The following is a 15718-nucleotide window of genomic DNA, read 5'->3' as shown; positions in this document are numbered from 1 at the left end:
ATCCCAGCAGATCTTTATTACTTTTATATGTAAGAATTTGCTTTATCTGTATTAGTTATCTACTTATTTTTGTTTACTTCTCACTTTTTCCTATTTTTGGATGACATTTTGGTGGCTTCAGAACCAATTTCCAGCTTTCCATAGAGTTCTGGTCTCAACATACAATGGTCGCCCTGGAACCAATTCATATTGTAACTTGAGGGACCACTGTATTGTTGCTTTTCCTCTCCTAGAAGATTTATATGAAAAGACCAGGCAACGGCGGGTACTCCGCTAGTATGAGATAATGTTCTTCTTTAGTAAATTAGCATAATCTGAAACTGAAAGTGAGAGTCCTGTTCAATAACCCTTCACAATAACAAGACACATTTTCCTTTTCTGGTCTGGAATAGTCTGTCACATGGTACAGGGGGGGGGAGAAAAAAAAAAGCAAAAAAAAAACCCCAGCCTCCTGAAAACGTAACCTGAACTTCTCCTATTACTAGAAACTTCCGTTCCAGCCCGAGGACTGTTAAGTCATAGCAGTGAACCTCTGGGATTGTAGGCAGAGCTGCAACGAAGGATGATCGGGCTTTCAAGACGAAGCTCGGAGTAGTAGGTGCTCGTACCGGGTGAGGAGTGAGGAGTGACGCTATAGAAGGTGAGTGATTCGTGACGGTACCATCTGTGAGTTTGGTGACCCTGTCTGGTAAAACACTGTGTAGGTGCAGAGTAGATACAAGGGATGGGGTACGTAGGCAAAATGTTTATTCTGGCCTCAGTTTTAGGACTTCTGGAATTTAAAGTAATTAGCAGAAAATCTGGACCACGTCATCATTACTGTGCAGAAACCCCGACTGATTTCTCAGGTATCGTGAAGAGATTAAAGAAAAGTGCTCCTGAGATCTTCTGCACAGGACATGCCATCACATGCCAATGACAGTCACCTCCATTGATCGAGCATTGATGGCACAACCTGGCGATACCACCCCTGCGGTAGAAAACTACTGTGCCACATGGTCTCCACTCCTCCCTACTTGGCTACTGACTGTAGTCCAGCACTTAGGTCGGCATTCATCATTGTGTTTACCCTTTTTTTCTGTCTATATTTGGCCTTTTTTATGCCTTTTTGTTTACACACTTCTGCTGATTTTGATACAATGATTCCCCTAAGTGCGACAATTCCTATAGAAGTTTCCGTGATGTGTCTACAGCAAGAAAGAACCTGGACGCCTGCACAATAAACAAGTAAATGCCACCTTTCGGTCGGTCTGATAGCATCAATATTCCAGGTGGAATTTTACTTGTGCAGACGTCAAAGCTTTTCCTTGCTATAAACACTTCTGACGTGTCTAAATTTTCTTCAACTTTATAAAGTCTCCAAAATTTTCATTTACCTTTTTAATTTTTATAACTTTTCAGATCACGTCGGGTTTTCTCCAGGAGTTACAGGCAGTGGCATCTATAAGGAGGGGACAGTATGTGATGTGTACATGTATATACTGTGTGTAATGTGTATGTGATGTGTACATGTATATACTGTGTGTAATGTGTATGTGATGTGTACATGTATATACTGTGTGTAATGTGTATGTGATGTGTACATGTATATACTGTGTGTAATGTGTATGTGATGTGTACATGTATATACTGTGTGTAATGTGTATGAGATGTGTACATGTATATACTGTGTGTAATGTGTATGAGATGTGTACATGTATATACTGTGTGTAATGTGTATGAGATGTGTACATGTATATACTGTGTGTAATGTGTATGTGATGTGTACATGTATATACTGTGTGTAATGTGTATGTGATGTGTACATGTATATACTGTGTGTAATGTGTATGTGATGTGTACATGTATATACTGTGTGTAATGTGTATGAGATGTGTACATGTATATACTGTGTGTAATGTGTATGCGATGTGTACATGTATATACTGTGTGTAATGTGTATGAGATGTGTACATGTATATACTGTGTGTAATGTGTATGAGATGTGTACATGTATATACTGTGTGTAATGTGTATGTGATGTGTACATGTATATACTGTGTGTAATGTCTATGCGATGTGTACATGTATATACTGTGTGTAATGTGTATGCGATGTGTACATGTATATACTGTGTGTAATGTGTATGCGATGTGTACATGTATATACTGTGTGTAATGTGTATGCGATGTGTACATGTATATACTGTGTGTAATGTGTATGCGATGTGTACATGTATATACTGTGTGTAATGTGTATGCGATGTGTACATGTATATACTGTGTGTAATGTGTATGAGATGTGTACATGTATATACTGTGTGTAATGTGTATGCGATGTGTACATGTATATACTGTGTGTAATGTGTATGTGATGTGTACATGTATATACTGTGTGTAATGTGTATGTGATGTGTACATGTATATACTGTGTGTAATGTGTATGTGATGTGTACATGTATATACTGTGTGTAATGTGTATGTGATGTGTACATGTATATACTGTGTGTAATGTGTATGTGATGTGTACATGTATATACTGTGTGTAATGTGTATGTGATGTGTACATGTATATACTGTGTGTAATGTGTATGCGATGTGTACATGTATATACTGTGTGTAATGTGTATGTGATGTGTACATGTATATACTGTGTGTAATGTGTATGTGATGTGTACATGTATATACTGTGTGTAATGTGTATGTGATGTGTACATGTATATACTGTGTGTAATGTGTATGTGATGTGTACATGTATATACTGTGTGTAATGTGTATGAGATGTGTACATGTATATACTGTGTGTAATGTGTATGCGATGTGTACATGTATATACTGTGTGTAATGTGTATGAGATGTGTACATGTATATACTGTGTGTAATGTGTATGAGATGTGTACATGTATATACTGTGTGTAATGTGTATGTGATGTGTACATGTATATACTGTGTGTAATGTGTATGTGATGTGTACATGTATATACTGTGTGTAATGTGTATGTGATGTGTACATGTATATACTGTGTGTAATGTGTATGTGATGTGTACATGTATATACTGTGTGTAATGTGTATGAGATGTGTACATGTATCTACTGTGTGTAATGTGTATGAGATGTGTACATGTATCTACTGTGTGTAATGTGTATGTGATGTGTACATGTATATACTGTGTGTAATGTGTATGAGATGTGTACATGTATATACTGTGTGTAATGTGTATGTGATGTGTACATGTATATACTGTGTGTAATGTGTATGAGATGTGTACATGTATATACTGTGTGTAATGTGTATGTGATGTGTACATGTATATACTGTGTGTAATGTGTATGAGATGTGTACATGTATATACTGTGTGTAATGTGTATTTGATGTGTACATGTATCTACTGTGTGTAATGTGTATGTGATGTGTACATGTATCTACTGTGTGTAATGTGTATGTGATGTGTATGAGATGTGTACATGTATCTACTGTGTGTAATGTGTATGAGATGTGTACATGTATATACTGTGTGTAATGTGTATGTGATGTGTACATGTATATACTGTGTGTAATGTGTATGTGATGTGTACATGTATCTACTGTGTGTAATGTGTATGTGATGTGTACATGTATCTACTGTGTGTAATATGTATGTGATGTGTATGAGATGTGTACATGTATCTACTGTGTGTAATGTGTATGAGATGTGTACATGTATATACTGTGTGTAATGTGTATGTGATGTGTACATGTATATACTGTGTGTAATGTGTATGTGATGTGTATGAGATGTGTACATGTATATACTGTGTGTAATGTGTATGAGATGTGTACATGTATCTACTGTGTGTAATGTGTATGTGATGTGTATGAGATGTGTATATGTATCTACTGTGTGTAATGTGTATGAGATGTGTACATGTATATACTGTGTGTAATGTGTATGTGATGTGTACATGTATATACTGTGTGTAATGTGTATGTGATGTGTACATGTATCTACTGTGTGTAATGTGTATGTGATGTGTACATGTATCTACTGTGTGTAATGTGTATGTGATGTGTACATGTATCTACTGTGTGTAATGTGTATGTGATGTGTATGAGATGTGTACATGTATCTACTGTGTGTAATGTGTATGAGATGTGTACATGTATATACTGTGTGTAATGTGTATGTGATGTGTACATGTATATACTGTGTGTAATGTGTATGTGATGTGTACATGTATATACTGTGTGTAATGTGTATGTGATGTGTATGAGATGTGTACATGTATATACTGTGTGTAATGTGTATGAGATGTGTACATGTATCTACTGTGTGTAATGTGTATGTGATGTGTATGAGATGTGTACATGTATCTACTGTGTGTAATGTGTATGAGATGTGTACATGTATATACTGTGTGTAATGTGTATGTGATGTGTACATGTATATACTGTGTGTAATGTGTATGTGATGTGTACATGTATATACTGTGTGTAATGTGTATGTGATGTGTATGAGATGTGTACATGTATATACTGTGTGTAATGTGTATGAGATGTGTACATGTATCTACTGTGTGTAATGTGTATGTGATGTGTACATGTATCTACTGTGTGTAATGTGTATGTGATGTGTACATGTATCTACTGTGTGTAATGTGTATGTGATGTGTACATGTATATACTGTGTGTAATGTGTATGCAATGTGTACATGTATATACTGTGTGTAATGTGTATGCGATGTGTACATGTATATACTGTGTGTAATGTGTATGCAATGTGTACATGTATATACTGTGTGTAATGTGTATGTGATGTGTACATGTATATACTGTGTGTAATGTGTATGCGATGTGTACATGTATATACTGTGTGTAATGTGTATGTGATGTGTACATGTATATACTGTGTGTAATGTGTATGTGATGTGTACATGTATATACTGTGTGTAATGTGTATGTGATGTGTACATGTATATACTGTGTGTAATGTGTATGAGATGTGTACATGTATATACTGTGTGTAATGTGTATGTGATGTGTACATGTATCTACTGTGTTTAATGTGTATGTGATGTGTACAATGTGTATGTGATGTGTAGATGTATATACTGTGTAATGTGTATGTGATGTGTACATGTATCTACTGTGTTTAATGTGTATGTGATGTGTACAATGTGTATGTGATGTGTACATGTATCTACTGTGTGTAATGTGTATGTGATGTGTACATGTATCTACTGTGTGTAATGTGTATGTGATGTGTACATGTATCTACTGTGTGTAATGTGTATGTGATGTGTACATGTATCTACTGTGTGTAATGTGTATGTGATGTGTACATGTATCTACTGTGTGTAATGTGTATGTGATGTGTACATGTATCTACTGTGTGTAATGTGTATGTGATGTGTACATGTATCTACTGTGTGTAATGTGTATGTGATGTGTACATGTATCTACTGTGTGTAATGTGTATGATGTGTACATGTATCTACTGTGTGTAATGTGTGCTTATAATGTATATGTGATGTGCGCACGTATATACTGTGAGTAATGTGTGCTTATAATGTGTATGTGATGTGCAATCTAGTGTATGTGTTATGTGTACATGGCTATAATGTGTGTTCTATATGCATATACCTGTGTAATGTGTGTATATTTATCATTTAGGCACGTGGCAATACCATGTATATTTATACATACATTTTTTTTGTTTACATTATTTTATTTACTTAAAATGGTGAAAAAGGAGTGATTTAGGGTAGGGTCAGACGACACGGATCCGCAGAGTATTTTACTGCTAGTTACCCAACCCTTTGTGTGCCTCCAGCTTTTTCCCCTGCTCACAACGGCAGTCCGCTGCTCCGAGCAGTCACACAGGGGCATGCGAGTCACCAATGTGCATACGTTCTGCGACTCATACAGCATTTCACCTTGGGTGAATGATCCGAGCAAACACTTGCCACTGCGATCAGAGGGGAAAAGCTGGAGGTACACTAAGGGTAGTGTAACTAGCAGTAAAATACGTTGCGGAGATTGTGTTATGTGACCCCACCCTTAAACTTTTATTAGGGTAGGAGTTAATGCACATCTATTACCTTTTCTTTTCACTTTTTTTTTTATTTATTTTTTTAAAAGGAGTACTCCGGTGAAACATTTTTTTTTTTTAATCAACTGGTGCCAGAAAATTAAACATATTTGTAAATTACTTCTATTAAAAAATCTTAATCCTTCCTGTACTTATTAGCTGCTGAATACTACAGCGGAAATTATTTTCTTTTTGAAATACAGAACTGTCTGCTGACATCACAAGCACAGTGCTCTCTGCTGACATCTCTGTCCATTTTATGAACTGTCCAGAACAGCATATGTTTGCTATGGGGATTTCCTTTTACTCTGGACAGTTCCTAAAAATGGACAGAGAGGCCAGCAGAGAGTACTGTGCTCATGATGTCAGCAGAGAGCTCTGTGTTTCAAACAGAAAATAATTTCCACTGTAGTATTCAGCAGCTAATAAGTACAGGAAGGATTAAAATTTTTTAATAGAAGTAATTTACAAATCTGTTTAACTTTCTGGCACCAGTTGATTTAAAAAAAAAAAAAAAAAAACGTTTTTCACCGGAGTACCCCTTTAAAGTTTGTGGCACTATTATCCTAACAGCACAGTATGTGGCTTTATTATATCCTAGTGGCACAGTGTGTGACATTATTTTATTCTGGCAGCACAAATTGTGACACTAGTAAGTCCTGGGTACATAATGTGGCACTATGATATCCTGACAGCATAGCGTATGGTATCATGATATCCTGTATGACAAGATTATATCCTAGCAGCACAGAGTGCAGCACTACTATATTCTGGTGTCATGTACAGTATGTAGCGTTGTGTAATAGCCCTCAGTGTACCCCTCCCCCCAAAATATGGAGAAACCACTGGTTACAGGTTGCAGCTAAGCTGTTCACAAAGAAGTGCTTCAACCCCAGATCTTGCCCATGGGGGTTTTTACAGGACACAAACATTGGGCCACGTCACATGATCGAAAGGGGTAGATTTCTGCTGCCCGCTTCTCTGATATAACCGGTATTAACAGTGCCATACCAAACCTCTGTACAGGGCCGGTACTGTCTATAGGCAAAATAGGCACCCGCCTAGAACGCTCTCCTTGATGGGGGCGCCACTCTGCTTGCTGCAAGAAAGTTAGAAAGTTAGCAGCCAGCCAAAATCCAAAGCACCCACCGCTCATCCGAAGCCCCCGCCCAGAAAGCACCACCATTGCATAGCTGTCCCCCCACCACCACCATAATAATCTGTATTCTTTAGCTTGCTGTAGGATCGCAGTGCCACCTCCGAGGGCAGGCAGGCAGGCAGGCAGGCAGGCAGGCAGGCAGGCAGGCACTGACATCTCGCGCGAAACCATACCTCTGCCCCATGAGGAGGAGATTTGCTACAGTGTGTCACCCCAGTAGTAAGGTGGGGCATGTCAATGGGCGGAGTCAATAGGTGGCAAGATTAGCTTTCGTCCAGGGTGGCAAAAATCCTTGCACCAGCCCTTCCTCTGTACTCTCCTTTCCCTGCACAGACAGCTCTGTATAATACTTAGCTATGAAACCCACCTACTATGGAGGGTACGGCTGGAGGGTGGGGGAGGGGGTGTGCAGAATTATGAAAAACTTCACACAAGGTGCTAGATATGATTTCAGATTCTAGGACAGCTCCACTTTTAGAGATCTTTTCCCTTTCTGAGTTTTATTGCAGTTTGTGTTTTGATACCATGTTTTTACGTTTTCTAGCTCCCCACCTCCACGCCACTAACCACAGCTTCTTATTACAGTGCCCTCTTTGTATTTAAAGTGTTCCACCCAATCCCTGTACAGTCGAGTAAACCGTAAAAGAACCACTAGGTTTTAAAATAAGCAGCAACCTAGAACTGAAGTAGAGGTTTATTATTAGACATATACGTTACTAACAGTCAGAGATGGGCAAATATTTGGGCAGATCGGACTTTTGTCCATTTAACTCAAATCGGTTTGTAATTTACTGTACTGGGCAATGTGATGTAAAATGACAGGAATTTACTCTGGATGTATTTTAGAGCATAATATGCAAATTCCATTATGCCAATAATCATAATTTTCCATTCATTCCAAGATGTTGACTTTCTAGTGTAAACGGCCTAATAACCCAATAATGCTAATTAATGCTTATTAAAGGTACTCCAGTGAAAAACATTTTCATTTAATTTTTTTCCAAATCAACTGGTGCCAGAAAGTTAAATAGATTTGTAAAATACTACTATATAAATATCTTAATCCTTCAAGTGCTTATCAGCTGCTGTATGCTCCAGAGGAAGTTGTGTAGTTCTTTTCAGTCTGACCACAGTTCTTTCTGCTGACACCTCTGTCCATGTCAGGAACTGTCCAGAGCAGGAGAGGTTTCCAATGGGGATTTGTTCCTGCTCCTGACAGTTCCTGTCATGGACAGGGATGGCAACAAAGGGCACTGTGGTCAGACTGGAAAGAACTACACAACTTCCTGTGGAGTATACAGCAGCTGATAAGTACTGGAAGGGTTAAGATTTTTTAATAGAAGTATTTTACAAATCTGTTTAACTTTCTGGAGCCAGTTGATATGGAAAAAAAATGTTTTCACTGGAGTACCCCTTTAGGTTACGGTAAGTTGCTTTGCTATGCCATCAACTTTTAGGATTGTTGGGTTCCAGCCTTTGGGACCCTCACCGATTCTGAGAACATAGGGGTGCTGTGGCCCCTGCACAGCAGCATCCAGGCTTCGAGAATAAACAGGACTGGCTACAGCTGGTGGCCAGGCGCAACCTTGAAAAGAAACGCTCTGTTGACAATGCCAAATTTCCGCAATTATGCAGAAATTCCATTCAGCAAAGCTCTAAATTTAAAGGGGTATTCCAGGAATTTTTTTTATTTGACTATGCTACAGGGGCTGTAGTTCATAATATAGTGTCTGTACCTGTGTGTGACGTTTTCTCACAATTCTTCTGTGATTTTCACCCCAATATTCATTTTTAGCAGCATACAAAATGACTATTGTCTCAGATTTCTCCCAGGTTGCAATGCGGCCGAGACCAGATCTCACTAGTCAGCTGATGACAGGGAGCCTTTCTGCTTCAATGCGTGGAGGGATCAATCTGCAACTAATGCAACAGCTGTAGACACCCTGATTGAAAACCACAGGTCTTTTGAATGGATGCAGCTCATTTATGTTTCAATGGGTGGGGTGGCTAATGTGTGGGAGGGAGGAAAATGGAATTATGGGATTTGTAGTAAAAAAATTATTTAATGATCACCTCTATAATATTAAATGGTAGTCTAAAGAAGAAGAAAACTTTTTAAATTGCGCCATCTAAAAAATAAACTCTAAAAGTGTGGTGGTGATGTTAGAAGTACAGATAAGGCACAATGGGAATGCAGGCAAAAACTGCAAAGTCTGGCACAATTCCAATAAAATCCAAGTTTTATTTACCTTACATTTAAAGAGACATAAAAGCCAAACACACAATCTTATAAACAAACCCTTTAGGGTTGCAAAAGGGTCCTAAAATGTAAAATGTCGTTAGGTAGTGGTGTGGCTTGTGGGAGGGGCATGTCGTTTGGTAGTGGTGCGGCTTGTGGGAGGGGCATGCCATTTGGTAGTGGTGTGGCTTGTGGGAGGGGCATGTCGTTTGGTAGTGGTGCGGCTTGTGGGAGGGGCATGCCGTTTGGTAGTGGTGTGGCTTGTGGGAGGGGCATGTCGTTTGGTAGTGGTGTGGCTTGTGGGAGGGGCATGTCGTTTGGTAGTGGTGTGGCTTGTGGGAGGGGCATGTCGTTTGGTAGTGGTGTGGCTTGTGGGAGGGGCATGTCGTTTGGTAGTGGTGTGGCTTGCAAGCAGGATGACACACTTATCAGGAGATGCAGAGCAGAACATGTACCATAGAATTACATAGGGGTGGGTTAGGGTTATCCACCATAAGGTGCTTTTAGCACTTACCTGCCAGACAGTAATTTACATGCTTAGGAAGGATCTGTGCTTGTTAAATGGCTAAGTTGTGAGATTACCATAAAGCTGTGGTTTTCTTTTTGTGAACTGGCTTTTTCCTGTTGGAGTTTTCTCTTTTACTACAAATCCCATAATTCCACTTTTCTCCCTCCCACACATCAGCCACCCCACCTATTGAACAACAAAGCTGAATTCCATACAAAAGACCAGTGCTTTCTAACCAGTGTGCCTCTAACTGTTGCAAATTCCCTGTGGTCGCTACACCCATTGAAGCAGAACAGGCTCCCTGTCATCACCTGACTATTGAGGTGGTGTCTCTGCCACACTGCATCCTGGGAATACCTGAGACAGGAGCAAAGATCACATAAGAATACAAGATCAGCCATCAGAGACAGGTACAGACACTATATTATGAACTACACTAACTTTACAGCCCCTGTAGCATAGTCAAATAAAAAAAATCCTGGAATACTCCTTTAACTATCCCTTTAGTTGACAGTTTAATAACATGTTTGGCAAATTAAATCAAAATATCTCCAGCTGTTCAGAGGTAAAGCTGGAACATACATTCACAAATACATACATTTTATATATATGTAAATTTTTACCTTTTTTTTTAATCCCCTCAAAATGACATAACACCCTACCTAACGAATGAAACCCACAACCACCACCCTGGTTAAACCTCAACCTGACGTTTCCCCAGTTACCTTCAACTACATCAATGTGGTCCTACTGAATCTGCATCACGTGGATACAGGACTTTATCCTCAGTCCAAGGTCAACACGTGTTTTATCTAGACATATTAGCTGAAGTCCAATCGTCCCCAATTCTGGCCATTATTGTCCATCAGACGTGGATATTACACTGATTGGTAAACACAGCAGATGGCCAAATGTTCTATCACAATGACTGATGACAAGATGATGGGCCATAAAATACAATTATGCCTCACGCACAAGTACGGAATATTTTAGTCTCTAAAATCTCGCTGAAGAGCAATTTGAGCGAGATGTGAAATGCGTTGGAAAACAGATGTTCTTGCATTCTGAACTATGGTTATAGCATACTCCTCTCAGTGTGATGACATCTTAGGAGGCTCCAAACACAGGGCAATATAGAACAGACGTAACTACTTATCAGTTATGTTGTACGTGCTGTGAAATTCCATATTCTCAGGAATTAAACATTAAAAATCACAAAAACCAAAAGGGCCAAGGTGCTTTTTCGAGTGCTGAGCCCATTCTTCTACAGACTTAGAGATCTTGGATATCAGAGTCTGCAGTTTGAAAACTTGAATTCATGTGCATTGCTGTCCCATTGCAGTCAATGAGAACGTTCTAACGTTATATCCAAAGAGCTCTGAAAGATTTGTACAAGAGACCTCTATTGCCCTCATACGCCCTATTAGGGAGTTCTGAACTCATAAAAACGGGCTCCTGTTTAGAATCCTTACCTCTTGGCCAGAGGGGAGAGCAGCTGCAAAGAGTGTCCCTCCATCTGGAGGACCATTCCTATCCCGTATTTCAAATGCAACCCACTGATTACTGATAACTGGCCAAATTATAATTCTTCATTTCCCCAGTGGTGGCGCTACAGGGAATCTGAACAGTTGGCATATATTCACACGCAGTAAGTTGTTTTATAAAAATCTAAATTTTACGTGAAAATGTGGTGTTTTTTTGTGAATTATGAACGATTCCATTAAAATTAATAGGATGTGAATTTCATGCAGATTGTGATGCAGACGCAGCATCAAACAAAGTAAAGATTGACAGAGAAACATTTGTAATTTTTGCATGGACTTTAAGTGGCCCAGAAATCCCCTTAATGTGTTTGGGAAGGCTCTAGTAAAACTATTTTAAGAAGCAAAGTTAGACTATTACAGTAATTGAATACAAAACTGACACCACAGACTAAAGAGTAACATGGGACCTGCATACAGAGTGTATGCCTCTAGCATTAAAGGGTTACTGTCATTTGAAACCACTTTGGACATGATGTAAGGAAGGCAATGATAAATCTGCCCCGTTATCCAGACATGTCAAGTTGTGATCACACCGGGTCTCACTCTATTCTCCGGCCACAGAGGAGATCCGACCTTTTCTCTCCATAGACTTATGCAAAAGGACAGAAAAGGTCAGATTTGCATGACAGCCAAAGAGTCGCGCTATCATGCCCTTCTCTGGCTTATAACTCCCAATCGCAGCAGGTCTAAGAAATGACAACTTTTGGGCAAGATGTAAAAATCTGCTTTAAATGCCATTAACTCTTTAACTCTCCCCCCCCCCAACCCCCCCCCCAGTGATGTGACCCTGCTGACCCAGTCAACGTATAACAATGGTCATTGTGACCCATAAGTTTAATCAATCCGCTCACATAATATACAAATGATATTTTCAGAACTTAATAAATACCATTTTACCATTTCTTTATTTTTTCAGTGGTTTGACCTCTTATTTTGGAACAGGTCTATGGCACATGAAAAGCTGTAAATATTACATGGTTTAATAAATTCTAGGGACATTTTCCAAGCTGTTTATACTGGCTGGGCCTCACCAAGAATTAAGGAGAAAATGTTTGGTTTGCGTGAACGGGCAACAAATCAAAAATATTTAAAGTAGTGGAAAATACTGAGTTTCCCCATTTGGAAAAAAAGAATGTGGATAGTTCTTGCATTGTGTTGACCTGATGCCAAGGAAAGGGATATTGATCCTTTATAATAACATATATATATATATATATATATATATATATATATATATATATAAAGATATGTTAATTATCCAGACAAGACAGCCAAGCCTGAAGTAATTTACAAATCTGATTAACTTTCCGGAGCCAGTTGATATATAAAAAAAGTTTTGGCCTGGAATACCCCTTTAACATGAAATTTTACACACGTTACTTATATGTCAACAACAACCATAGGATAGGTAATTTAACCCTCACCCACCCCTATTTGTGAGGGTCGGGGTTTTCAATTTAAAGTCCCATACAAGTCTATGGAAAATATATGTTCCTCTATAACTTCCAAAGGCTGGAGATATTTCGATAATACTTGGTCACATGTTAGAAGAACAAAAGGTAGGATCCAGCTCTTAATGCAAATAAAAACAGTTTTAAATTCAATAGACATATACAGGAACATAGGAGGTTATGCGTTTGAAGCGCACTTAGTCATAGTATGACTAAGAGCTCTTGGCGCTTGAAACGCGTAACCTCCTATGTTCCTGTGTATGTCTATTGAATTTAAAACTGTTTTTATTTGCATTAAGAGCTGGATCCTACCTTTTGTTCTTCCATTTTCTTCGGTGTTGTCCAGCACCTGGATCCATGCTCCATCTGTCCGGGCGGTATGAGCTGGTTGGACTCTTTTCCTCTTTCCATTGGTCACATGTTACTTATATGTCAAATAAAAAGATATAATAGTTAAATTAACCCCTAACCTGCCCCCATATGTGAAGGATGGGGTTTTTGTTTCAAGTCCCATGCAAGTATATAGGACCTCTGGTGCCTTACTCCTTAAGCTCCGCTCTGCTTCTCCTGGTGAACGTGTCAGTCCAGCTGGTAAGCCACACCCCATTTCAGAAAGACCTGCCCACCTTTTAAGCCACACCCCTTTTTTCAACTTGCAATATCTTTACCACAACACAGCCCCACCTGAGGATGGAATTTGAGGATTAGCTATGGGGACGGGATATGGGGGACGGGATATGGGGGACGGGATATGGGGGACGGGATATGGGGGACGAGATATGGGGGACGGGATATGGGGGACGGGATATGGGGGACGGGATATGGGGGACGGGATATGGGGGACGGGATATGAGGATATGAGGTCGGACTATGAAGAGGGGATTTGGGGTCGGGATATGAAAAGGGGATATGGGGTCAGGATATGAGGACAAAAGCTTCCTCCATTGTTGCTTTTCCTCCCCCACAAGGATTAGGTAGGAAAAACGGGCAGCGCCGGGTACTCAGCTAGTATAAACTAAAAAAAACATTGTACCCTAGGTGCAGTGGTTGAGGTAGATGACAGAAAGGCCAATTTTCCATCAGATTTCGCAGAGAATTAAAATGTCATGAGAAATGTTCATTAATAATGAAAACGCTTTGTTGAATGTCAACGGAGAAGTGATGCACACCATTATTAAAAATGTCGAAAACGATAGGACAGCGGGTCCAGGAATACAGTGTTTGCTTCTGGGACCCGCTTATTCTCCAAGACATTTTTAATACATGAAGACCATTGTATGCTGGGAATACTGAAGTGAAATGGAGACCTCAGACACAATATTACAGTAAGGCTCCATCCAACCCACAAGTGGTAAGGAGACGCACTGATCGCTTCTATACAAAAACATATACCCCCCTTCTCTCCTATACTGACAAGGATGACTATATGCAAATAATACACGCTGGTAAACAAAACAGTACCATAGAGAATACCAAACAGAACTTTACATGTACAATCTGAAACAATACGCCGGCTCCTATGGGAATTAAGCTGCTAGCTAAAAAATTTAAAAATCTTTTAAATCTTACCTGAGGTTTTTTTGATTCTTTAGAGACCTATAAGGAAACAAAATGAAGGCCATGAGTAATATGTGAAGTCAGGACGTTGCACGGTGTTCGTGCTTAAAGAATGTCTTAGTTCATACACATATACAGTGATCCCTCAACTTACAATGGCCTCAACATACAATAGTTTCAACATACAATGGTGTTTTCTGGACCACTGCAAGTTGAAACCAGACTCAACATACAATATTACACCATCCAGATCTGTGAAACGTGTCAATGGCCGGAAGAACTGACCAATCAGAATGGGCATTCACTGGTAAAACCCCTGTATTACTGAAGTGTATGCACTGACTGGTGTCTGGCAGTGCCCCCTACAGTACAGGGAGGTATTACATGTTCTGTACACTTTACCTGTACCAGGGTTAGCTGCTCCTCTGGACACCAGGTGAGGGCGGCTCCATGTTACTTTTTTAGGACACTGTGCGTACTGTACAGGAGCCTGTAGAAGCTCTTGTCCTATACATAGACCAGTGTTTCCCAAGCCGGGTGCCCCCAGCTGTTGCAAAACTACAACTCCCAGCATGCCCGGACAGCCTTTGGCTGTCCGGGCATGCTGGGAGTTGTAGTTTTGCAACAGCTGGAGGCTCCATGCTTGGGAAACACTGACATAGACAGTGATTTACAGCTCCCAGCAGATCTTTATTACTTTTATATGTAAGGAGTTGCTTTATCTGTATTCGTTATCTACTTATATTTCTTTAATTCTCACTTTTTCCTATTTTTGGATGACATTTTGGTGCCTTTAGAACCAATTACCAGCTTTCCATAGAGTTCTGGTCTCAACATACAATGGATTCAACATACAATGGTCATCCTGGAACCAATTAATATTGTATCTTGAGGGACCACTGTATATAGTTTTATTTATATATATATATCTCATATATATCATATATATACACACACACTTTTTTTTCTCTTTTTTTTTTTTTTTTTACAAAAAAAAAAGTGCAGGTTACAGCGATCCAATAATATGGTTATTTCCACATAATATTAATCCCTACAAAACAAACATTCCCAGTCAAACGTCTCGGCTAACCCGGCAACAATAAGCGCAGAGAAAAGAACTCTTCATCGAAAGTATGTCTGCAGGTTTAATCCTCAATGTGACGGAAATGTCTCTTTCTATTGTGCTGTCAAACAAGTAATTTTTATCATAAAC

General features: G+C 39.3%; 1 protein-coding gene across 1 annotated transcript in view; it reads left to right on the top strand.

Moving 5' to 3' along the window:
• The first annotated feature begins 426 nt into the window (after positions 1–426).
• LOC130327199 (uncharacterized) overlaps positions 427–15718 on the top strand; it is a 21774-nt gene continuing 6482 nt past the window's right edge. The window contains exon 1 of the mRNA XM_056553405.1: positions 427–640. The gene's annotated coding sequence lies outside the window, so the exon portion shown is untranslated. The remainder of the gene's footprint in view (positions 641–15718) is intronic.

This window comes from Hyla sarda, unplaced genomic scaffold (genome assembly GCF_029499605.1).
Source record: "Hyla sarda isolate aHylSar1 unplaced genomic scaffold, aHylSar1.hap1 scaffold_2941, whole genome shotgun sequence".
Classification (NCBI taxonomy): Eukaryota; Metazoa; Chordata; class Amphibia; order Anura; family Hylidae; genus Hyla; species Hyla sarda.
Note: the sequence above shows the minus strand (reverse complement) of the source record. Positions and strands in the feature narration are given on the sequence as shown.